Source organism: Pezoporus wallicus, unplaced genomic scaffold (assembly GCF_028554395.1).
Source record: "Pezoporus wallicus isolate ANWC-B61680 ecotype Strahan unplaced genomic scaffold, APGP_CSIRO_Pwel_v1 contig_1181, whole genome shotgun sequence".
Classification (NCBI taxonomy): domain Eukaryota; kingdom Metazoa; phylum Chordata; class Aves; order Psittaciformes; family Psittacidae; genus Pezoporus; species Pezoporus wallicus.
This window is the reverse complement of record NW_026641428.1, coordinates 3,520,731-3,545,582: the sequence shown is the minus strand read 5'-3', so window position 1 is coordinate 3,545,582 and position 24,852 is coordinate 3,520,731. Positions and strand designations below refer to the sequence as shown.

Genomic DNA, 24,852 nt, shown 5'->3' with positions numbered 1-24,852 from the left:
TAGCATTTTTTCTGGACAATCTTTTAAAATATGCCATGGAACACTTAAAAATTATTTAAAAAATGAAAAATCATGTACTTTAATTTAGGATTAATAGCATTAGTTGCAAATATACATATGGATGCCTACAAATTTCTTTTGGTCTAAATGTTAATGCCAGTCCTACTAACAAGGAGCGCAGTTTGGTGTGCTTGGTAAAGAATTGAACTTGGTAAAGATGCAGGAGAGAGAGAGATAACTGTATGTTGTCTTACCCATGTAAAGATCAGGGCCGGAGTAGACTTCATAAAAGTCTAGAAATAAATGAATGTATTTCAGTTATTCTCGATGGCTTCCTTCTCCTCTCCCCCCAGACCAGCCTTTACATTTCATGAGCAAACATCATTGGTATACCACATAAGACAAATCATGATGGCAGCCTATTAACAGTACCATTTCACTGGCCAGCATACAGAGCACTTGCCTACCTGCCTGGGGTTCTTGCATCCCTGCTGCTGCACCAGCCTTGCCTCCAGCACTAAGGAGCTTTGAGGCTTCCCCGGATCTGGGGAATATGCCAGCCCTGAAGCTTCCTTTGCTCTTAGCATGTTTCCTGGGAACCATTTCTGTTTATCATTGTTTCATGGAAATGAGACAAGCTGCATTAAGCCTGCTGGATCAGTGCTGAGTCCTCCAAGGCACACCAGTAGCTGGAGGGTGCCTGTAGGCTCTGCATTCTTTGGTTTTGCTATTGTATTGTTTCAATGCTAAAGGATAGTAGATGCATGCAACAGATGAGCTTTACACTATAGTCTTTGAAACACTTAGTAATTACCTTGGAGAGAACAAAATATATATGGATTCAGCTGAAAAGGAGAAGATCTGTCTTAGGAATGTCTTTTCTGTTTCCTCACTGCTTCGACAAGTTGCTTGGATTATTTCAAAATGCCTCTTAAGGAGCCTGTCGCTCCCACGTGTTGGATATGTATGATCTCCCTTTCTCCAAAACTGAGTGAGAGGGTGGCCCCGTGGCAGGGTCTCTTGCCAGGTGACCTAGGGTTTGTGCAGACACAGGCCTTCTTTATGTAGGCTATCAGAGTGACAGTGCTGTTATCCTATACCACTATTTCGCGCTGAGATGTGAAAACAGCAGAGACACAATCTGAACGTTTGCTTAATATGTGCAGACTATATTCTTCTTACAGATTTATAGGTAGTACTGTCCTGCTAGTCTTCATTATGGACACTTTTAATTATTTAATGACCAGAACCTACATACCCCTTTCTCCTTCCATGAAATAGGATAATGTGAATTTGTGGCCTGTTACAGAGCTTCATCAATTTCAATCAGTTTTTCCCTAATACTGAGGCAGTTTAATGAGGTAGAGGTTGAATATGATGTCCTTCACTATTTGTCACAAGATTTGTGGTTTCTGGTCCACTCCTAACGGGTAGTAGCAGTATATTTAAGTGAAGCCTTTAATTGCCCCATAGGGCTGCAAAATACAGTGATCTTGGCACATACACATACATCCTTCTAACTAAATACAGTTGTGATAAATATATACACAAATGCCTACTGTAACGTCTGGAGAGGAGATCTGTCCTGATGTATCAGCCCACTAGGGTCACTGAGACACAGTTGTGAGAAAGGCAAAACACTTCCCTGATCTGGTAGGTTGGTTTTCTTTCTGGCTTAGCTGTGAATTCTCTGATAACTGCCCCAGCAGAAACCCCAGCAGAAAAAAGAGTAAACGTGAAATGTCATAATGTATCAAAAACATAGAAGTGTAAGGTCTAGAAGACTGTGTTAAGAAAGAAATACAGAAGTGGAGATATAGAGTGAGGGCTACCTGGGTAACTGTATTTAATGGACTCTAGCATTAAGGCTCACAAATACCTCTAATATTCTGCATATGATGAATTATTTTAGGGAGCTATATTGCATTCTCTAATCATGTCTCTTATACATAATTTCTTTAATAAAGGCATGTGAATTAGTTACCATCAATACTGAACAAATAGCTGAGTGAGGAGAAAATTGTAACCAGTGCTTCTTACAAACCACAAAATTACAGAAAACAACTTTTCAGTCCAGCAATATCTCTGTACAGCAATAATTGGCTGTGATGTCCAATCTTGTGTACTCTGAAAGGATTAGAGGCCACAAAACTCTTAGACTAGTTTGAAGAAAGATTCCAAGCTACTGTAGAGAATTTTTTGCTCAGTTATGAAATCTACAGATAACTGTCCAAGATGAATATTTCTTATATAGACCCTTGGATTGCTATCTCTTGAAACAAGTGTATCTTTTTCTGTGGTAATCTTGGAGTGCAGGTGAAGTGGTTAAGATTGAACTAGCTGTAATTTTCCTGATGAGTGAAGTTTTAGATTTAATTATTTTTCAGGAAGATTGAGGTGAAAACCAAGAAGACAGCTTTCTGCTTTCCTGTGATGGCTCTCTCAGCTATTCCTACTCAGCTGTGAGGTTAAAATGTGAAGATTAAAGTTCACCGTCCTGCTTTACCGGATCTTTTTTCTATATATGGGCAACACATTTGGAAGAAAATAGCACAAACAGAATTGGCAAATAGTGCAAACATAACAAAATTTGCTGAGCAGTTTTGGTCTGCTGTTTTAGCTGAGATTATTGACACCTTCAGGGCTAATTTCTCTCCCTTTGTAGGTTCCCAGAGGGGGTTAGATAAGTAGCTGTGTCAGGTGGTTTTGGGGCTTTTTTTTGGCCATAGGGCAAATGCTCCTACAAATTATTTCTGGTAACGCTCATTGTTCCTGCATAGAAATTCCAATAATGTTTAGCTTGCACAAGCAAGAAAATAGATCGATTAGGCAGGAAAACATGAACTAAGTAGTAAAATACCTATTTTGTGGTGATTTAGCAGTCAAGAATTGAAGAGGTTGCCAAATTCTGTTATTAAAGATTATGCTAATTCATCAAAGACCTAAACAAGTGCCTAATCTGGGCTTTCCTGGAATTACTCCTGTGTTGATGGTTGCAGAATTATTCATAGTGTAAAGTCTGTGACAGCAAACCTTTTCCTTGTCATGTGTTGCGATCCGAAATTAAATACTGCAGCCATGCACTATGCAGGACTTCTCTATCAAGGATGTGAATTACAGGGAATGAAATCAGAGTGTAAAAATTAATGTGCTTGGATTAGTGTGTTAAAACTTTGTTAGTTTCTCACTTGGAAAAGAGGAGAAATAAAGTCTATGAACTAAGGCCACTACTTTCATCTAAATAACAAACGAAAATTCTTCAATGTCCACGTTATTGTGGATCCTTTAGCAGTTTGCTCAGAAGTTCTTCAGAACATTTTTAACCTACTCAATAGTATATATGTCTAAAGCTGCCTTAAATATTAAAATGGGTAGCAAATTCACTAATACACTGTATTTCTAGTCCCTGATACTGGATTCAGTATATTTTGTAGTTTTGCCATGATGGTCTTGAATTTGGTGCTGAAATTTGAAGACCCTCTAGCAGCTGGATATGGGTTGTCACAGGGAGAGCAGAAAGCTTTTATCAGCTTTGTCTTTTGTCAGTTGGGATTGGGTGCATCATGTTTGGGGATATTGGCACAGGCAAAGGAAAGTGTCACCTCCTTTCCTTTGTTCTCTGGGTGAAAGAAAGCTTTTTATCAGGGCATCAGCAATATTAAGCTCCTGGATCCTTGTTTTAAAAAACGTTTTAATTCAATCTGTCTCTTTCCCAACCTGGCTGTCATACTGTAAGTAATAAAAGGCTTAAACTTTGCTAGAGTAGATGATTGTAAAAAGCAAATGTTTAGCATCACGCTTCCATATTGTGCATCAAAGTCATGCAGTTAATTGTACTATTCACAGCTTGTGCTGTGTGAGCCAGAGAAGCCACCCTGTTGGAGTACAGAAAGCAGCACTCTGTAACTTCTGTGAGTAGTTAACCTGATGGAGACTGTATTTGCAGCAAACTTTTTAGAAGCTGACTGCACATCAAGAATAATCCTCCAGATAATGAACACATTTCAGAATCTTGCTAACTGTTCATGGGCAATTTTAAAGCAGACGTCAAATGAGTTCAGCAACAGTTACTCGCCAACTGCAGTATTTTGCCAATATTTTGGAACACTGCTGTCTCTGCTGAAATGTTGTTGATATTTCTCTTTCAAGAAAGCCCATCATAAGTGCAGTTGCACTAATGTAATTAGATCATGGTGGACGCACATGATAGAAACCACAGCTATTGAAGCCTGACCACAGTTGTAACCCATACCATGTCGCTATCTACTCCTGAGGCATAACGTAGGTGCTGAGTGGAGGCAGTCAGGATGCTAAGCCTGTGATGACCCTGTGTGAGAAACCGAGGGAGGCTGCAGCAGCTTACCCTGACACCCAGGAGCCTGTTAGGCAGAGCCCAACTGAGTTAAATTAACACTGTTCCTCTCTGCCAAAATGTACCTATTCCTTTCCCTGAATAAAAGAGGGAATGCAGCTGCTAAATTATTTACTCAATGTGGCAAACTCTTCTCATTTTCCCCAAAGAGAGATTTTTGTGAGAGTTTTGTATGATCATGGCTTTCATCTGTATACAGACCAAGACACTGAAATGTCTTCCACGTTTATGAAGTCCTTAAATTACCAACAGAAAAGTCTGTGATTATTACTGAATCTTGTTGAGAAGAAAATTATCCTGAACATTAAGAACACATCTATAAGGAAATCTGTGGATGCTGTTATGTTCTTGGCTGTATGTTTTCATAGTAATTTCTTGAGGAAATTCTGGACAGATGGCAGAGGTGATTTAACAGGAGATTGCAAACTCCTCTCTGGCAACTTCATTTGAAGGTTTCTTAAATATTCTGAATACTTCTGCTGTGCCTGTGTGTATGGGCCTGAAACTAAATCAGTGCTGCAAAGGAAGACCTTACTCTCTAGGATATATGTGGAGAGGGACTGTAGCACATGTGGGAGCCACAGTCTTGGGTTGAGGGGAGAAAAGTACAAGCATTCATTTCAGGTCTGTGTTTTTTAGAAAAATCAGTTCCACTTTGAGGCATCCCAGTTGCCCTATGTTAAAAGAGGCCCGCCTCCCATGCCTACCTTCGAAGGCAACAGGGACAAATATTTTCTGAAAATCAGGCTGTATTTTAAGATATGCCCTTTGTGCATAGAGAATCATTCCTTGTTCACAGAAGTGGTGGGCTTTACCCTAGGCAGTAACTGAATGTGAAAGCAAGTATTTGAACAAGTGATTCTTTCAAACTAACAGTTCTATTTTCATGAATGCTGATTTGCAGATGGTTTATGCTGTATTTCATCGCTGAATTGAACAATAGATCTCTGGAAATAAATTTGGGACTTATAAATTATTTTTCAATATTTGCTGCCTGCTCTTAATGTGAACGAAGGCTAAGGATGACTATGCATTAGGGAATTTTATGAAAAGCTTCTAAGTCTTACATAGGGAAAATGCAGGTTTTAAATCTTCCAGTAAATGTGCCCACGCTTCTGAAACTTCTTTAGCCTTTAATGAGCTACTGCAGAGTCTAAGAGTTAAAAGCTCAACATCTGCAAGTGCAGAAAAGAAAGCAAGTCTGCATATGAGGGACTTTTTTTGTATATTCCACCTTATATTTTTTCAATTAATGTATCTCTATATAACCAGGATTTTCTGTTCTTCTTCAAGTGCTGAGTCACCCTACATAAACCAGTTACACTTTGTTTTCATTTTTTCTCACGCTTCAGAATGAATTATTGCAAGTTAAAGTTTTCACCATGACTAAGCTGCAAAGTACAATTTTCAATTGCAGAAGATCAAAAAAATGTAAGAACTATCTAGGAATAATCTGATCAATGCAAATGTCAGATTTACCATGGCTGATGGGAGTGGGCTAACTTACTGTTTAGGAAATGTGAGCTTGGCATGAAAGACCATTCATTGGCTGGCAAGGTATGAAGGTGGGATCTCAGTGTTGGTTTGAGCAGCTTTTCTCTCTGGCTTGATTTGTACATCTGGAGCTTTGTAGCTATAAATTTGCATCCGAGTTTTGCACCTCAGGAAGTATTTTCTATGCAGAAAAGATTTCCCTGCTTTCTCTGAGCAGAGACCTCAGAGCTGCTAGGTTGGCCACACACCGCTCAGGCAGGTTTTTTCTTACACACAGAGCACTCCTCAGGGAGTTGGGTGATAACAACTGGCCTTAGTATGACTGGGGAGTAGCTACCTTCTATCGTGGTTACCAACAGCCTGGTCTGTACTAGATGTGGCTACATGGGGCTGCTTTATCTGCATTTTCTTCCTGGGAAAGCTGACTCTGAATAAAACTGGCTCTGGAGAACCCCCTCTGCTGGTGGTGGAGGGCAAAGTGGTGATAGATCAAGACTCAAGCTTGTCCAAACTGGATGCTGCACCTGTCTGGGTTTGGGTATTTCATAAAAGCAAAGTATTCACAGTTGGTTTGCAAGCCAGAAAAAGAAAGTACAATTTCATAAAATCTGGCATTCGTGGGAAATTGAAATGTTGTTTTTTTATTTATTTATTTAAAATCCCTTTCGGCATTTCTCAGCATTACATTTTCAGTAGCCCTCTTAATGTTTTGGTCATTTGTTTGAAAACAAGGCTCTTGGTCAAAGTGTGTGAAACCTAGTCCTTCTCCAAAGTCTCCAACAGTGGTATCACTCAGCTGACTCCATGCGGAAGGAGATGACAGACCAGGCTCTGAGGACTGTCTTTATGATGGATGGCTTTATAAGTGTTAGCAAACTGGCTATGCTTAGTCAGATATTAATCTAGAATAGTTAATAACTAGATTTTACTCAACTCAAAATAATATCAGAACGTGGGATGTGCCAATCAGCACTTCCATCTTGCTATATTGCTGATTGCAAGTGATTTACCCAGAGCCCCTGCATGCTGCTGTTAATGGGAGTTTTGCTGCGGACTTTTGTAGCAGCCATTTTTAGCAACATGCTTTGCTCTAACTAAAGGGGAGGGAAAGGCAATGAAGAATATAAAATGAAAGAGCAGAATCATTTTAAGCAGAAATCTTTTTCTTTTTTTCCTTTTAAAGTTGCCCAGGAGTTGCCAAGTGTCAGATCCATGCATTTTTTTTTTCCCATGAATGTTTTCCAGAAACAATGTGATGTCATGTTGTGATAGGTCATTTGTGATTACATCAGTCACGTCCTGTTACAGCACTAATGCCTAAGTTGCATCACAGTATGGTTATAAACTGATGCAAATAACAGATTTCGCTTCTTTGGGTTGCCATAGACACAATCATTATTTTCTTTAGCTATTGTGCTGTGCTTTGTTGTGAAATATCACAGCAAGGTTCTTTAGCTCATGTCACCTCCAAACTCATTACAATATTTTTCATCTAATGAAAGTATAAGACAAAAAAAAAGAGGGTTGGAGTACCAAAAAAAAAAACAAAACAGAAAAATCGGGGGGGGGGGAAGGGGGGAACCTTTACAACTGCTTTAACAAAATCTTTATTACTCATGAAACAATTTTACTTAACTACTGGAGTCAGTTGGTTAAACTTCCTTCCAGAAATAGTGTTTGAAATCAAATACACTGCTGTTCCTGCCTTACCCTTCTTAAATTTCCCTATTTTGTTACCTTTGTATTCAGAGCGATGCCTGTGAAACAGCGGTCTGGGTTATGACATCAAGAATAAATGACAGTGGCTTTGATTATATAGATGCCTACCCTAGCAGCACTGCCATTGTCAATTAATCTTTGTCACAGAAAGGAGGAGTAACAATTATTTGAAGACTGGAACACCTGAAATCACACTTCCAATGTCTGTGGTGATGCTAGCTCACTGAACTGGATAATGAATCTACTTCCCATAATTCACATGCTACCAGGGCATTGGAGGAAAAGTACAAACAATTGAAACTTTTGGATTTACTGGGAAAAGTTCTAAAATCCAGCTTGCCCATTAAGGTGTCAGTCATGACACTTGGGAAACTTTGCCTCTAACCTCATTAAAACTTGGGGCACTTCAGGCTGGAAACATTAATTATTGCTATGTATAAATACATTTTTAAACCTCAGAGCATAGCTCTTATTGACAGACAGTTACTGGAGGGATTCTTCCATATCTCAGGCATAGCTGTGTGATATCTATACTTATTGTTATATATCTTTTACCAGTGAATGATGGAGATATTTTTTTTAAGGCTGAAAAATAGCTAGAATTCATGTTATTTTCCTATTTTTTTCCACAGCAATGAGCCTATAGATTTTTGTAAATGTTAGGTGACTATGACATAGCATAGCTCCAACTTTTTGTGCTTTGGAAAAAGTATAAGATGTTATCAGATTTCCAACGAAATTGTTGGATGCTGTGACTATGGATACATGGGCATTTATTTTTTCTTTTTCCTGGAAATATTCGGCATGTTGGAGACATCCTGGAGCCTGCAGGTTGCAGTTCAGGTTTTTTTTGGTGCTTGCATTACAGTAATTAATGTGAAGCTAATTTTGTGAGGCATTTGTCACCATGAGCTATTTATAAGTTAGGCTTCAGGTTTCTAATTCCCTTTGTGAAGTACTTGTGATACATTTAACACAAGCTGTTACTTTCAAAATTGCACCTATCTTTCACAGAACTGAAACATAACAAAACCTCCCAACCAAACAACTGTCTTCAACTTGGAAAATATGGCTTAGATTTCAGCCAGTGGACTTGTTCTCAAATACGTGAAAAGCATTTCCTAGACATAGACATACACTTTTTTCCTTTTGGTGATGGGTTAGTTGTGATTGAGATTCCCCAGTTTACAGGAACTTCCCTGGGCATGGTTTTCTGATAGCATCGCCTTAAATCTGGCAGAGACAAATACCTGCAGCTCCAAGATGGGCAGGTGGTAGCTGCCTGCAGCTGGCTGTGCCCCCTCCCCTCCAGCTGCAGCACTGAATGCCTGTAGTACCAGCTGGGCTTTCCAGCTAAGCTACTTTGCTGAGAAGGGATAGTCCTCATGGAAAAGTGGGATTAACCTCCTCTTTGCATTGAAAGAATCTGGAATGACATTTTGTCATCTTGTCTGTTTGTCTTAAATACAGGAAGTGGTGCTTTCCTGCTAATGAGCTGGTGTAATCATCTGCTGGTGAGCATGCTCACAGGCCCACCAACCTCAGCCCAGCTTAGTGCAGCTGGGGGCCAGCACTTCTGGTTGCTAGCTATATATAATTGCCTTTACAATAAAGACATGTTTCTTTTCACTTAGTCATTACTAAATGGTAGATGGGGTTTTGTTTGAACGTAAATGAAAACCTACTTTCACTGGGGATTGAACAAGAAAAATTTCAGCTGCAAAGAGGGCATTTTCTGCAGAGCTATTAACATTTGAGAACAAGGTAGTGTCAGGCTCTTTCAGCTAGCACATATGGAACATTTCACAGACATGACCCCTAACAATTTGTCAGCATTTCGTTTTCTGAAGCTTGCGGTTGAAAGGACCATTGCACACCATTACACTTACACATTCATAGAACATACACTCAAACATATCTCTTGTGGCAAGGATTTAAAAATGAGCTAACAGTCACTGGAGGTTTTTGGATGAATCAAATAAAAGAGTGCTCGTTGCAGTAAATTGGTAAATATATATACTTGTGAATCCCCAGGAGTAAATTTGTCCTCATTCTTCTACTGTATTTCAAAAGTGCAGCAAATTGTATCCTCAGCTGAGACACAAGTTTGAAAAAATATTGTTTGGGTTTGTAAATGGGTTGCTGCCTCCTTAGCTAAACTGTAAACCCATTCTGGGTTATCAGCTATGCCCACTTAGTTCACCCTCTTTCCCAAAAGAATGTTTCTTTATTTTTCCACTTTATACCCTTTATAAAAATTGTGACCATTGTCTGTGAATCTCAGTGAAAGAAACCTGGTTGTCTCTGGAGAAAGCAGCCAGTTAACAGCTTTTCCATTTATGCTCAGATCAGAGTTTAACTTGAGCTGTGTGAGAGTTGTAGGCAAAAATTGAGGGAGTTTTCTCACAAACTGGTATTGATGAACAGTTTGTGAGAAATTTTTGGTTAATAACTCTTATCTCCCAGCTGGGCAGAATATGGCTGATAATCTTGGGTATCTAATAAAGCTGCAGGATGAACTGCCTTCTGGTAAAGAGTAAATCTGAATTCCTGCTTCAACTGACTACGTCATTAGAGATGTCCTTCATGTGTGCTTTCAAAGTTTTCTCTAGGGGGCATAAATTTCAAATCCTGAAGAACTGTGTGAGCAGTCAGGAATACTAACTCTGATTTCTTATATCTTTTGCCTGTGAACCTTCCTAATTAGTGGTATTTGCAGTGACTGGTAACTAGGAAAAGAGCTAAGCAAGCTTCTTCCTAATGTGCAGACAAGTGTGTTTGTCTTTACTTAAACATGACAGTGCCCATTTCTGTGAGCTCGTTATGCTACCAGCACATTTTGTTTTCTCTTTTTTTTTCTATTGCGACTAGGGAAGCGTAACCATTGCAACTGCAACTTCTCAGAATAATTGGAAACTCTCCAGTTGGCTTCTCCACCTGTAATTGTGTTTCTCCTAGTGGGTTGATGTAGGTGTAAATGTAGACTCATTCTCTGTATTGAAGGATGTCTCAAAACATAGGTGTATGTCAAGGATGGCCTGAAGCATACTCCAAGTTGAAAACCAGGGAAAACAGTCTTTCTCCTCATCCTAGCTTGTCTTTTACTGAGCCTCCACTGTGGCATGGGTAAAACATGCGATTATAGCGCCATTCCAGATTATGCAGTGACGTGCATGCAGTGTAGAATAATCACTGCTTTCTTAGCTCTGCTTTGGTGCACTGTCCCATTAGCATCATTGACACTGAGGGTGGCTGTCTGCCTTGATTCTGATGCAGCTCAACAGATAAAATTCTCTTTTTATCCCCCACTTTTCTTTGGGACGTGTTGGCTCCTGCTTGGATAGGAGTATAATGTGCTACTGATAGAAACCAGCTTTGTGAAGCAATAAACAGTAAATATGTTCTGTCACTGGGCCCAAGGGGAATCATACAATCATACCTTAGTTACCCATGTATTCAAGGCCAAGCCTTAAGGAGAAAAAGGGTACATGAATATACAGTGTAAAAATATAGATTGCTTCTCTTAGCTTTCCATTTGTGGACCTTCAAGAATTTTATAAGCACAAGTTCAGTGAGCAGCTATATAACCCAAGGAGGCAGGTAATACAGTAATAAAATCTGCCAAGCGAGTTAAGGGTCCAAATCTTGATACATACTTCAGGGCTGTAAGTATTAAACAGAGTGGTTTCACAGAGAGACATTCTTCTGGGAGATTCTTTTTCTTCTTATATAAGATCAACCCCCCCTTTTGATCATTTTCCAAACTTTGGAGGTGCTTACTCTTTGAGTAGAATCAGAGGAGAGTACTATATAAGTAACATGAACTCAGACCTTCTCTGGAGAAGGTGTTTGGCTCATAGCATAGCTGGAAACAACAAGGAACATCCTGAGCATGTTTAAACTGTGCAGGTCTCCCTCAACATCCTAAACCTTATCTTGCTTTCGGTGGTCTCCTTTCAGTACTATTTTAATCAGAGAGATCTCTTGAACAAAAGAGAGTTTGAAAGCACCCTGCAATATGTGGTTCCATTTATTTCCGAAGCTATTCTGATATCAAAGGCAGGACAAAGCAAAAATGATAAGAAACACTGTAAAGGGGCTGCCAGGCCAACTGTTGTGGGATTGCATGGGCCATGGGAGGAACTGCTTTGCTGTGTGACTGAATACTTGATGTGGAGTCCATAAGATGACACAGCAGTGTCTCTTCTGGCACCTTCCATCTAGCGAGGAACAAGGTGTGCTCTGACTCACTCTCCTCAAATGGAAAAAGCCAGGAAACGTGAAAGTTGATGCAAACATCAGTAATGCTTTTTCCTGCTGCTTGGGAGAAAATAATTGATTTCCTGGCACTCTCATGCAAAGCAGGGAAGATCTGCTGGAGAGGCAGGGGATGTCTGGCTAAACTCTGCCAGGTACAAAAAAGATGACAGGCAATCCTGCTTCGGGTGTGCAGAGCAAAGCCTCCCCATACTGTATGGTGAGGGGAAGACAAACAACCTAAATCCACATTTCAAATTATTCTCTAAAAGCCTTTCTTGGTAATGATGCAATGAAGACTAATGCCCCAGAGCAAGAATTTTAAAGAGTTTCTTGATCATTTCTTTTGGCTGTGTGCATATATAACATAACTAGGAACTGCCCCAGTACTTTTAAAGAGAACTTTAGTGTTTTATTTCTTACTCCAAGAAAAGCTCTCTCCTTCTCTCTTTCTTTAAACAAATTAATTTGTATAGCTCAGAGTGCATGTACTTTGCGAAGATGTTGCCATCTGCCATTTCTTTTCCTTTCCAAGCTGTGATCTTAGACACATATTTCAGGGAAAAGAAAGCCAAGTGGTTAAGTTTATTTTCCCTTTGTGTGAACAACAATGGGAATAATTCCCATTGCAGAGCCAGGCATTAAGGCTGCCTGAAACGCCAACTGCAAATCACCTTTTCAGTGAGGCATTAATTCATTCTGTGAAAAATACGCACAAACTGGGTAAAAGAGCTCCATTTCAATTGCTCCCCCTGTCCACTGGCTGGATCAATTTAACTCCAAATAGCAAGTTTTGGGGATGATTTATGTAAAATTATTTTCTTATTTTTCCTAAACTTTATTCCTGGTCATCTTTTCTCCCTCTCACCCCCTTCTTAGCCATTCCTCCTGCAGAACATGGGGGAGTGGTGGAGGGTGGTGCTGGGCACATGGCAGGGCCAAGGTTGCTTGTCCTCAGGTCAGCCCAGGCTGCCAGGAGGCAGCACTTCACCTCCACCTGGGACATGGTCCTCCCAGCAGTCAGAAACCCCTTAGCGGCTGAGGGGGATTTAACAGTCCCTGCCTGCAGGCCACGGGAGCAAAAGGAAGAGAAAAGGGGATGCTTTGCCCCTCAGCTGTTTGTGCCTTGTCTTTGAAGACGATCTTCAGGAGCTAAGAAATACTACATGAGAACAAGATGGGAACCATTGCTTTGCATCTGTACCTGGGAAATTAGAGCTACAGCATGTGTGTGTAAGCTGCCACTGCCATAAAAATATCCATGCATTTGTTAATACTTTTAGTCAGATCAGTTCCTAAATCAGATTTGCCTCATGGTTGTGCAAAAGCCTGGATCAGCACAGCTAAGGGGTATGATAAGCCTAAAGCCAGATGGGCCAAAATGGGGCAGACCTGTTTTCATGGTCACACTCCTGCCTTAGATGGAATTATAGAATTGTCAGGGTTGGAAAGGACCTTAAGATCATCTAGTTCCAACTCCCCTGCTATGCGCAGGGATACCTCACACTAAACCATGTCACCCAAATGTCACCAGATCATCAGAAAGCTGAGGGTTCCCCTTGTTCTTCCAGAGTTTTCTTACACAAGGATGAGACCAAGCAAACGGTCTTCCTCTTGTATTGGTTGCAAACAAGTAATAAACCAAAAAGCCTTTGCCTGCCTATTAAATATTTAGTTTTAAATTTTAGTGATGACTGAAATGTCTTGGAAATCAATTCGAGCACTTTTTGAGTATTGAAAAAATTACTCTCCCTTTTGCCCATTTTTTTTTATTTGTTTTCACAGTACCTAATGATTCTTTGTATCCTTTGACTCTCCTGAGATCACTTTGAACTTAAACTGGAAATCTAATTGGATTTTAACAGGAAACGTGTATATAGCAGCTTTAAAGGGCATGAACAGTATAGTGTTTGAGAATGTGCTGCTATTTGAAAGATTGATGTGATTTTCTGATTTTGATGTAAAATGAAAACATAGTAAGGGGCTGTCACAAGCCTCTGAATCAGCCAGATTCTTTTTAGGATCTGAAGACAGCTCTTGGCTTAGGTAGGCTATTCTCCCACACATGCCTTTGCCAAAACAGAGTATGTGTCAGGGTTTTTTTTTTTGCTGTTGTTTTTTTCTCCAGATGCTGTAACAAGAGTTAGACTGCTCATTGCTTGCCAGGGGTTGTATAATATTGTGCCAAAGTGCAATCCCAAGCTGCAGTTTTGAAGGCAGCATATCAATCACTTACTCATCAGGTTCCTACACTTCTTGTGTGTAGGGTCAGACCTCTGTCATCAGGCCAATCCTATTAACAGGTTTCATCCAAATGTTTTGAGAGTGATGAATTTTGAATGTCGTGGGTTCAGCAGTAGCAGTCATTTTTCCCCTTCTTGGTAGCTGGTGCAGTGCTGTGTTTTGACTTTCAGCCTGGGAGCAGAACTGATAGCGATGTTTTGGTTTGGCCAAGGACTTTGTGAGGCTCATGCTCTGCCAGGGAGGAGGGGAAGCCAGGAGGAAGCAGAGACAGGACACCTGACCCAAACTGACCAAAGAGGTATTCCATACCACAGCACGTCATGCCCAGGATGTAACTGGGAGTTAGCCGGAAGGGCTGGGAGACTGCAGGGTTGGAGGAGGTATCAGTCGGAGCTTGGTCGGGCTTGGGGGCGAGTTATCGGTCAGCTGGTGCTGAGGTGTTGTATTCTCTTCCCTTGTTATTTCCTTTATCATTATTATCATTGGTGGTAGCAGTAGTGATTTGTGTTACACCTTAGTTACTAAACTGTTCTTATCTCAACCCATGGGAGTTGCATTCTTTTCGATTCTCCTCTCCATCCCTCCGGGAGTAGGGGGAGGGAAAGAAGGGGGGGGGGGGGGGGAGTTAACGAGTTACCTGACTGGGTTTAAACCACGACAGTTCTCACTGCAAATGTTGGTTAAAGTGTCCACCATGGATGGAAAGGGTCAGTATGCAGCTCATCTTTTCTTCTGTACCTCAAACCTAAGTTGCTGAATCCCTCAGGTCAGCTAAAATTAATAATGCTTTGGGTTTGACTGTGATTTTTCTCTATATTACATCTAAAGTAAAACTGAGAAGTATTTGCTGTCACAACTGATTTTCTTCCATGGTTGTGATTAAGTCATTCATTAGCTTTTGAAACACACTTTGAGTTTGGGATTTCCCAGGGAACTTTAAAAAATAACATTTTGCATCTAAATGAAGTTATAAATAGAGATAAAAATGAGAACAGTTTTCCAGCTAAAGAGTGTGTAGTTTTTCACCAGACTGATATTTGAGTCTTCTTCCTGTTGACACTCATCTTCAAAATAAACCTGATATGAATTGCACTTTTGTAAGATGGCAGAACGATCCACCTTCTGGCTCTTGGGTGCTTGAGAGTGATTAAACACATCTAGGAAGAAAACTACCCCTGAAAGTGGCATGTGCACACAGTTTAGTCACTGTATTCTACAGAGAGTTTTAGAGACAAAAACACTTGGTGAAAGTCAATCATCTCTGTCATCTTTCAGCTTTAACTTCTTTATTTGTGATAAACACTTTTTGTTACAGGGACTGTGTTCATTCAATCTTACAACAATCCCAAATAGTCAAAGTGGTGGTGACTTAAAACTACTGCGCTGACATTTATGATAATAAAAATAATACGTTGATACACTGCCTTTTTAGTAAACTACTACAAATAATCTTTGCCATGTAGCAGAAGAGAGCAGGATATTCAGTATTACATAATATTTTGTAAGTACTTCAGAGTGACAGCCTGTATAAAAAACACATGTAAGAAGATTGTTTTGCCATGAGCTATAAAACACAGCAAAAAACCTCCAAAAAACAAGAGCTGTTTTCAGGAGTGATCTGACAAACTGGATAAGAGTAGAGTTGCTAACTTAGGCTGTCTGGAAGGAGTGTAGATGAGATTTTCAGTGCCTTAGTGATATGACAACAGCCAAAATCTACAAACATTCTTTAGGTACCCTATACACTCTATTAGGACCACCAAAAGGATTTCCTGCCTCAAGCAATACCAGATTATTATACTGGCTGGCAGGAAACTGTAAATTATAGCTATATCTGGCTCTATGGAAGAAAAGCTATCAGATGGTATCGGACATGAAAAATGGTTTCTGAGTTGCCTTGGTCAAGTAACTAAAAGTTTAGGCATATCATCTTTTAATTTGAGGAATGATGAAACCAGCAGTGACAAGAACGGAACTGCAAGTTTCTTAAGGTAGATAGATTGAATTGAGGGGTAGGTCGTTTGTCAGCGACACCGGTAGATAAAATAAAATGGAAGACAAAAAAGTTTGCTTTGTATCACAAAGCTAGAGTTTTCAGCACAAGATTATGTATTCTAAGGCACCTACCTCTCTCTGTGTACACCTCTAGAGACACCAAAGAGGGTCTTAAATTTCAACATGCTCCAACATCTCAAGTTCTGGAGATGCTGCAGAGAGTTCTCTTTATACAGCTGACATCTGCAGCCTCAAATGCTATCCACAAATTAGGTTCCTATCAAATAACAGTGCCTCTAGGCATCTGCTGTTTAAAAACTGCCCTTCAGAGAGAACGGGCAATCTTCTGTAGGATAGGTTATGCATTTTACAGTCCTCATAAGAAAACAGTCTGAAAAATAGGTAGCAAAACAATTAAATCATCTCTGCTGGCTCATCTCCTTTAAGTCTCTGAAAGCCTGCTGAGAAAAGCGAAGTTACTTTTGCAGTATTTTTAGACCTTGTTTAGCTGTAACTTTACCTGATACATGCAGAAAAAGAATATAGCAGGGCATTTCAATTCTGCCTTTCTTCTCCATTTGGCAGTTGATCTTTAGTGCCTGCATAGTCTATTAAACTCATTTTGCTATAGCTTTACTACTGACATTTTAGATTAAATGCCAGAGAATGAAAGCAATTTTTTTTTTAAGGACTATGACTTTTTGTTTTAATACAACTCTGCCAGGATCACAAGGCTGTAGTAGCTTGCTGTAGAGTGTTATTTTAATCCTTTCTTCCTACCTAGGAAAAATACTTCTGATTAGTACAGCTACTATCCCTTTGTTGCAAGGTTTATACAAAATTCAGCACTGTTAATACAATTTAACTTAATAACAGCTGTGAATGCTTGGCACTATCTTGTTCCTGTTTGCAGTGCTCGCTTATTTCCTCTCATCCGATAAGCTACAAAGCAGGATAACTCCTTTATGAAAGCAGTGGTGATTCTTGGTGCTACAACACTACAGTAAAGGATTTTTTCGGTGCTAAACCAATACTTTGCATATGGTATTCTCACCCACCCAATACTCATTTAGCCTGGAAAAGATGGAAGCTGGAGAGCTGGGGTGCTTTGGAGGCTGGCTTGAAAGCACCTCCCAGCAGTGGTGGCGGGCACAAAACCCTTGTGCGGGGAGCTCTGCTTTAGAGCCAGTGTCTAGCAGTTTTACCTCTCATGTTGACATCCCTGCAGATCTGCGTTAAGGCCTGGGAACCTAGTTTTGTAATTTTCTACCAAAAATCCAGGAGTGTCCACAGAAAGCTCATACTGACTTTTGTACCTATTAGCAAACTAGAGAGGTACCACACAGGTCCCTGTTTTTCAGTATTGTTAGCTGTCAAAATTGTAAACCACTGTAAAATCTATTTTTAACTCCCCATAAACAGAATAGTTTGATATAGTGCATCTGAGAATTGCTTTTAGGTACTTAGTATTTTCTCTGAAATCATGATCGTAAAGGATAGAGCTAAAGTAATTTACAGATATTACAGATTTAGTGAAGATTTCAGAATGATTTGCATGCATAATGTTGGTCTAACACTAATTTCGAGCTCAATTCATGTAGATGAAAAGATTTTCATCAAAACCATTCTGGAGAAGACAAGAATCACTCAAGTTTCTATTTAAAACTGCTGCTGTCTGATCAGATGCTTCTACAGATTTAACGAAACAAAGTGTTTACAGAAAACAGTTTCTTTCTATCATTATCTTCAGCACTATAGCTTTTCTAATTGGACTTGAGCAATTCTTATTCTAGAATAAACTATGCCTTTTACCTGCTGTGTAATAGACCACTTCAGCTTGCACTGCTTTACAGAACGTGTCTCTGTGTTTGTCTGACTAAAAATATTGGAGAACAACATAAATGCCACTATTTGCTTCAGGTGTGTCATTGCAATTCATAGAATCATAGAATGGTTTGGGTTGGAAGGGACCTCAAAGCTCATCTAGTTCCAACCCCCAGCCATGGGCAGGATCAGCTTCTACTACAGCAGGCTGTTCAAGGCGCCATCGAACCCAGCCTTGAACACTTCCAAGGACGGGCATCCAGAACTTTTCTGGGCAACCTGTTCCCAATGTCTCACCACCCTTTAATGAAGAACTTCCTTTTATCTAACTACCCTCTTCCAACTTGAAGCCATTCCCCTTTGTCCTATCATTACATGCTCTTGTAAAAAGTCCTTCTGTTTCTTCTAGGCCCCCCTAAGGTATGTAAAGGCTGCAATAAAGTCTCCCCAGAGCTTTCTCTTCTCGAGGCTGAACAAGCCCAACTCTCTCAGCCTGTCTTCACCTGCTCCAGCCCTCTGATCATCTCTGTGGCCCTTCCCTGGGCTACATCCTTCTTGTGTTGGGCGCCCAAAGCTGAACACAGTATGCTAGGTTCTTTCCTCTCTGTTTTTTTCTTACTGTAACTTGTCCATTACTTCCCAACTGGTCATGTAAAACTGTTATGGATCGGCATCTTTAAAGCTCCCTATGAATGGCAATGTGCCTGATCTCAATAGTGGATAAGGTATTTAAATGATTGAAGCAGCTGTAGCACAATAATTGTTCTAATATTTCAGAAGTCAATAAGGATTTCAACTAGTACATGTTCAGGTTAGCATGAATGTGAACACAGATAGCTTTATATTTTGGCATGCTTCAAAATGTAAAATATTCCAGTTCCGTGTCTCACTTTTAGAAGTGGTAAGGCATATATACATGCAAGTTAAACTTTCTCAGTGTTTTTTCATAGTCTGAGAGAATCCTGAGCTTTCAAGGACAATGAGTGGTAGAAGAGTTGCTCAGGAGGTGTTTATATTAACTGTGATTGTATGCAGCCTAATAACACATTTTCTGCTCTCCTGCTTGATGGAAACATTTTCTTGATGTCCACTGGATATTAAGCAATTTAAAGACTTGATGAGCAAGAACAAGGTGATTGCAGAAGTACTCTAAGCCAGCTAAAACTGAACATGCAGCTCATTTTGCTGTTCCGCCTTTTATCTAAATGGAGCATTTAATTATAGGCATAACATCTGGGAGGAGTTCTTTGATTTACAGTGGATGCCTGATAATGTTATCTGGAGTTATCTTCTTTTGCCCTGAACAGATGTATCTTTTACTGAATGTTCTAGGAAAGATTTTGCCTGAGGGTTTGCCTGAACAATGCAGTTGTTTGTATCCCAGTTCATAAGACAAGACCTTCCCAGAGCAAACCTAGTCCAGCTATCTACAGCTGAAGTCACCTAGAGGGACCCACGACTTCCATGCAGCTTGGAGTGCAGTGCTTTTCAGTGGCTGAGAAAAGCGGTTTTAGCAAGATTGTGGCTCTTTACAGTGGCTCCTTACAGACTATGGCATTTACACAATCAGTGTTGTCAGAGGTTACTTGAGGAGAGATTCTTCCTTTCTGCTGCTCATAGTTCTCTCTGCTCCAAGATCATGTGCACATATGGATATAGTTTCCAGTTGCAGTTTTGACATTTAAATTTATAAACGAGTCTCAAGCTGCTTCTTGTTGCTGCCATCTCTGTTTCTTCTCTACTGGGATGGGTCTTGTGATGTTTGTAAGCTTTTTTTTGCTTAGTCTTTTATTGAAGGGCACCCAAAATAGTATTAAATAGTTCTGAAATTACTCCACAGTATGTTTCTAGTATGTTTTCAGGCCTGTTATTATATTTGTTTTTTTTTTTCCTCAGGTATTTTGAACAGAGTGTAGATTGGTATGTTAGATATAGTTCTAAGAAATAGAGCTCTACTCTGACCCCTGTGACGCCTCATGGAAGGCTAGTTAACTACTGAACATCTGCAGCTTCCTACCAGGGGTGTATAGCAGTGTCTGATCAGCAGCAACTGCATGGCCATAGACTCCAAAGATGAGAAACCCAGCATGTCTTCTGAGGAAAGGCTAATTGACCGAGGTCATTTGAAAGTCCTGTTGAGGCCTGGTTTTCTCTCTCCTGTGCCTGTAATTGGCCTTGGCAATGCCTGTTTATCTCACATCAGACAATGCTTCATTTCTCTGCTAAAAGTTATGCTGCTTAACTGGTTAATTGTTCAATGCTGACAGATTAGATTTAGCAGTGGCAGCTCTTGGATTTTAGGAAGACTTACATTGGCTTTGTAAGTGTAACATCTGGCTTTTCCAATTTTAACATGTGATAACATTTAAAGAGCCAGTCAGGCTTCTGCGATTTTAAATACCAGATGGGAATTTTACACTCCCTGTATACTGTATCATATATAGTAAATACTGAAGGAAGCAGTGGCTAACTCAAAGAGGACCGACACTTTTCAGATCACAAATGACTGTGCATTCATTTCTGTTGTTAATTTTAAAATTCTCATTATCACCTCTATCTACCCTGTCACTACCCTAAGCCTTGTCCATATCCAGCATGTCTGCTTACCACTTCTATAATGCTTTTTTTTAGGAATAAGATGCTGCATTCTTTTGTTAGCAACTGTAGGGGCTAAATGTAACAACAAATGGCAGTAAGGAACTGGGCTGTATCCAAATCAAGGTTTTCATGCTCTCAAGCATTTTAATATAAGTACCATTATTTTAAAAATAATTAAGGCCTTTAGAGTCTTTACTTTGTATTAGAAAAATAACAATATAAAACCAACGCAGACAAGCCAAATGCATTTTTTAAAATCCTGATGATGGACTTCTGATACTCTTGCATGTAAGTCCACTCTGTTTTGTGTTCTGTTACCTGTTATGCTTTACAAACAGCACAGAAATGAGCCTAAAGCAGTCAAGATAAAGTAACTCTCAGGTTTTCCTAAATGACAACTAAGCTGCAACAGCCACTGCACATACAGCTCCTATATGTCAACCACTACATCTAGTCTGCAGTGGTGTCATGGTTTAAGCCCAGCCGGTAACTCAGAACCACACAGCTGCTCGTCCACCCTCCCCTTCCCGTTCCCCCATCCCCTGTTCCTGGCAGGAGAATTGAAACAATGTAAACCCCGCGGGTTGACAAAACAGCAGTCCAGTAACTAAAGTATAATACAAAAACACCGTTACTACTACTAATAATGATAAGAGAAATAACAAGGGGAGAGAACATAAAACTAAAAAGGGAAGGGGAAAAAATCCCCAATAAACACAAGTGATGCACAATACAATTGCTCACCACATGCCAACCGATACCCAGCCCAGCCTGAGCAGTGATCTGGCCTTCTGGGTTACTCCCCCCAGTTTATATACTGGGCATGATGTGCTGTGGTATGGAACACCCCTTTGGCTAGTTTGAGTAAGGTGTCCTGTCTCTGCTTTCTCCCAGCTTCTTGTGCCCCTCCTCACTGGCAGCGCATGAGACTGAAAAGTCCTTGATCAGGGTAAGTGCTACTTAGCAACAACTAAAACTTCAGTGTTGTCAGCACTGTTCTCAGACTCAAGCCAAAAAACAGCACTACACCAGCTACTAAGGAGAAAAATAACTGCTACAGCTGAACTCAGGATAAGAGGGAAGGAAGTAGCCTGTTTCTGATGAAATGACTCTTTAGGATGGATGGTGCCAGTAGTGGAGATGGTGACATATGTAAGAGTAAACGTTTACAGTCCAATATGACAGCTCATTAGATAGTTGCAGCAGTTGTTGATCAGTGCAACTTTCATATTTTCAGGCTTTAGCTAAAGATCTGCACCTCCTTTAATGAGGATGTTGCTTAAACTGGTGGGAAAATTAATGATCAGAATTTTGATATGAATGGAACCCCAAAAGTCATATTACTATAGATCTGAACACGTTTTGAGGTGAAAAGGTTGTTTTAATTTTTAAAATGGAGCATTTAAAAATCTGCGAAATAATTAAATAGATCTTATATTTTATTTCTTGCCATGATAAGAAATGTAAATACTGAATAGCTGGAGAAAGTGTGTTTGTTCACTTGAGATTCAGAGCTCACTACTGCAGTCTCAGAAAACAAGATGTTCATCTGAGTTCCAAACCTTTAAATATTTGCTTTTGCCTTCTAATGTATTAGAACATTCCTTTGAAAATACCAGATCGCATAAACTGCACAATTAGCACTGAATTCCCTGTATAGAGAACAGTAATCTAGAATTGTCAGACTACAATCCCTGTTTCTCATGATAAATCTTCTTCATAGCCGTTCAGTTGTTATAGTATCGTACAGTGAAGCGATTAAAATGAAAATGAAACTCGTGTTATCTGACATTTGCAATTTGCAGTTTTGATGGAAAATATGAAAATGGGAATAGTAAAAGAAAAGTTTTATATTCCTTGCATGTCACTGACCTTCATCCTTATTTCCAGCTTTTCTGCTCAAATATCAAAAGATTTAGTGTAATAAAAGATGACAGGAAGCACATCTGACAAAACTATCTCTTAAGTCTTGTTGAATAAAACATTCAGTGGAAATGCTTCTTAGCACCAGCAGGTTAGCATTAAAAGTGCAAGGGTTTTAGAGGAAGCCTAAACACCCCTGACAAACGACAGCTCCCGATTTTAAAATTAAGATTTGAGATAAAGATGCTGCTGAAGTTATCAAAAGAAGCATACCCAGCAGTTGCCTAATGCACATGCTCATGACAATGCTATCTGTCTGTCAGAAAACCTCCTGCATCGGTGATCTAACGCTGATGATGCTGAAACATGTTATGTACAGTAGAAGCCCATATCATATTGTCAGTCACACAGCCAGGTTTCTCACCCTTCTCTTTTATACAAAAGGTTCTCCTTTCAGTTTTTTTCTAGCACAGTTGCAGAGAGCAGTTTGTGAGCTCTGAATTAATTTTTTTTTCCCAAATCAGAAAAAAAAAGCCTGTAGAAGCTATTTTATTTTGTTTACTTGTTTTCAGTAATAACCATGCTAAATACTAAAAATACTGAAGGCCTATATTGTAGCTAAGCTGTTGTGGAGAAAATTCTCAAAACTATACATACATGTTAGAAGCCTAATACAAAAGTGTAAATTCCAGGCAATTATTTGGACATACCTGCACATGCTTTCCAGTGGGGTTTTTGCATGCCAGGTCTGAAGAACCATGGACATGGTACAAGCTGAAGCTGACTTCTGCTGTGAACTAGGCAGTAGGTTTGCACAACCTTTCTAGCATTCTCCAGCTTCCCCGGAGATACACCACAAGGGAACATTGTCTCTTTCAACCTCTGCTGCCATCAGAAAAGCCTGTTCTTTATGGGGAACTGTGAGTGCAAATACTTTTTCTGTGGTTTTTGTAATATGTTCAATTGCTTAGAATTGCTTTTAGCATTTTTCCAAATTGATTTGAGGAATACAGATTATTATTCTTTTATGCTATCCAGACACTATATATGTAAGGGTACTAATATGAGCTCCTTGCCATTATGCCTTGACTCAGGCAGCATTCAAGGAATATTAGGGTCACTGAAATGCAAATTAAGGTCTTGTTATCACTCATTTTACATTTGTCTTGGAAAAGTTATCTTTCTGGGAATCTTTTTTCCTCCACTTTTCAAAAAGGGCTATCAATAAAACTTGGAAATTTGAATGTAGTTTCCAAAGATCTATGTTTAAAAATGGGAAATCAAGTTCAGTCTTCAGGCAATAATGTCTTTGGTTTCTTGGTAACAAAGCTTCAAGGTAAAGTAAACAGAACATTGCTTAAGTTGATACAGTTTTAGGGTTAGAATTCTTTTAAAACTTCAAAAGGAAATGCCTCATTTTACTTTTAAAAGCTCTGGTATCAGGTAATTAACTAAAAGTTAGGCTATTTCTTATTCAAAGACATTTCTGGTCTCATTATACTTACGCAGACACAACTCCCATTGGAATGATCCTGAACTTTGCTTTAGCGACTAGTACTTTTGAATGAGATGCTGAGATTTCCAGAGCCTCATTGTTACATTTTTTGTGCTTTGCTGTTATCTTTCATTCCGTTCTTCCTTTATTATGGCAAAACTACTGGCCAGTTTTCTTTTGTCAATCTATTAATTCATTTTTAAGAGAACAAAAATAGAGGAGGTGGGGGAAATCTCTGTGTCAAATAAAATGAATATTTGTGTCTAAGGGAATACTTCCTTTTAAAAGTTCCTTGAAAAAATCACAATAAAATTAAACTTGATATATATTCTGGGTGGGCTACACCATATCAATATCTATATTTTGACCCCATCTGTTTTAAGGAAATCTATTTAACATGAATGCAATTCGTTTGACTTTTACATTGGTATAAAACAGCAGGCAAATTAACTAGATGCTGATTATATTTCAATTATAATTTCTCCTGGCAGTAGATCATACAATGAAATAATTTTTCCAGAGATCCCTCTCCTTGCCTTCAAACAACCTGCTGTTTCTTGCTACTGTTGTCATCAGAAAATTCTTACAGACTAAAATACAGTAAATAAAGCAGACATTACACAAGAAATAGATGCAAAACACACTACAATAAATGCTCCCTGGCATGGAGTGTCTCGTACGCATTGGATTTCCAGGCTGCAACAATCTCCCTCCAGTGCATCAGATGTTCCTAAGAAAATTCTTTAGAGAAAACGAAACAACCCCTGTGCACTGAGTGAATTCATTAAAATATGTGAGAACAGACAAAAGCGTATAGTTGTTAGAATACTGTCTCATCCCTAACATCATCCTTGCATGGAAGATGAGCTTGGGAAAGAAATTTCTTAGGGCTCTTGAATACAAATCATGTATTCAGTAGATACTCTTTTTTATGGAACAACGCATTTTTCAGTGTAAGACACCCTTGGAGTTCCAAGGACAGTAATTAATT

At 39.5% G+C, this 24,852-nt stretch overlaps 1 protein-coding gene across 8 annotated transcripts in view; it reads right to left on the bottom strand.

The window, feature by feature from the left end:
* B3GALT1 (beta-1,3-galactosyltransferase 1) overlaps nt 1-24,852 on the bottom strand; it is a 210,368-nt gene that overhangs the window by 2,964 nt on the left and 182,552 nt on the right. For 7 of the 8 annotated variants that reach the window (XM_057423801.1, XM_057423799.1, XM_057423800.1 and 4 more), the window contains one exon: nt 255-293. The exons of the other annotated variant lie outside the window; for it this stretch is intronic. The gene's annotated coding sequence lies outside the window, so the exon portion shown is untranslated. The remainder of the gene's footprint in view (nt 1-254; nt 294-24,852) is intronic. 8 annotated transcript variants of the gene reach the window in all.